The sequence below is a fragment of the Crocuta crocuta genome, unplaced genomic scaffold, assembly GCF_008692635.1.
Source record: "Crocuta crocuta isolate KB4526 unplaced genomic scaffold, BGI_CrCroc_1.0 scaffold138, whole genome shotgun sequence".
Taxonomy (NCBI): domain Eukaryota; kingdom Metazoa; phylum Chordata; class Mammalia; order Carnivora; family Hyaenidae; genus Crocuta; species Crocuta crocuta.
In genome coordinates, this window is record NW_027532585.1 from 8,400,319 (window position 1) to 8,401,942 (window position 1,624).

At 51.2% G+C, this 1,624-nt stretch overlaps 1 pseudogene; it reads left to right on the forward strand.

The window, feature by feature from the left end:
- The first annotated feature begins 392 nt into the window (after nucleotides 1–392).
- LOC144244225 (nucleoside diphosphate kinase, mitochondrial pseudogene) lies at nucleotides 393–884 on the forward strand (annotated as a pseudogene).
- Nucleotides 885–1,624: the final 740 nt, after the last annotated feature.

Genomic DNA, 1,624 nt, shown 5'->3' on the forward strand with positions numbered 1-1,624 from the left:
AGACCAGGATAATGGGATATTATCAATACCACGGAAGCCATCCTTATGTGCCCTCCAAATCAATATGCCCGCAGAGCAGGGCTGCCGGATTTAGCAAATAAAAATATTGCCTTGGACACACTTACAATAAAAAATTATTCTAAATCTGAAATTCAAATCTTCCTGGGGGGACTGTATTTTATCTGGCAATCCTACCTCAAAAGCAGCCAGTAGTTTGACTTCTGATTCTAGAGTAGTTTTGCCTGTTCTTATACATCATAGAAGTAGAGTCCTAGAGTATGCCCTATTTTGGTTCAGGCTTCTATTGTTTAACCAGTGCATGAAATTCAACAGTGTAGCAGCAGCATCTGGCCCGAGGCCAGAGGCCCTCGGGGCGGGGAGGGGGGGCAGACATGGGCAGCCTCTTGGGGCGCACCACACTGCTGGGGCTGCAGAGTAGCTTGCGAGCCAGGGGTCTGAGCCTACTCACACACTCCATTTCCAATGGGTCCTCCTGGACCCACGAGCAGAGCTTGGTGGTGGCAAAGCCAGAGGGGTGCAGCGGTGACTCATTGGGGATGTGATCCGGCGCTTTGAGAGGAGGACCTTCAAGCTGGTGGGGACGAAGGTGCTGCAGGCACCAGAGAGAGACCTTGCCCAGCACCGCCATGACCTGCAGAAGAAGCCATTCTGCCCAGCCCTCATCAGCTACATGAGCTCTGACCCCATGGCCACCATGGACACACCTGTTCAGCGTCCCCCAGCACCATGGAGGAGGTGGGGACTTCAGCATCCACATCAGCAGAAACATGATCCATGCCGGTGACTGCATGGAAAGGTTCCAGAGCACTGAGCTGGTGGACTGGGCAGACGAAGGCCACTAGAGCAGCAACTACCCAGCCTGAGCACTCAGCAGCGCCTCCAGGATCAACTACTTCTGCCCATAAGAACGTGAGCCCACACCCAAGGTCTGCCTATCTGTCGCAGATCACTTCCCATCCACCTTCTGCCCCACCCCAGCCCAAGGGGTTGAGCCACCAACTTCAAGTGCCTTTTAGTATCCTAAGCCAGCAAGAGATGGGACCAAATCCTTTCTGTACCAAACTGCCAGGCAACCTTTGGGGTGTCTCCAAAAGTGTGGAGTATGACCTCCTCTCCCCCAAAGGGAGGCATCAAAATTCACTGAGTGGGGCACCTGGGTGGCTCAGTTGGTTAAGCATCCAACTTTGGCTCAGGCCATGATTTCACAGCTCATGAGTTCAAGCCCCACATCAGGCTCTGTACTGAAGCTCAGAGCCTGGAGCCTACTTTGGATTCTGGGTCTCCCTTTCCCTCTGCCCTTCCCCTGTTCATGCTCTGTCTCTCTCAAAAATAAATAAACATTAAAACATTACTTTAAAAAATTCACTGTGTACAGGATGCCTGGATGGTTCAGTTGGTTAAGCCTCTGACTCTAGTGCAGGTCACGATCTCACAGTTTATGAGTTTGAGCCCCACATCCAGCTCTCTGCTGTCAATTCAGGGATCCTGTCCCCCTCTCTCTCTCTCTGCCCCTCTCCTGCTCTCTCTCTCTCTCACTCTCAAATAAACATTTTTTTAAAAAGATTCAAAAAAATAAAATTCACTGTGTTCTACATGGGGCGGA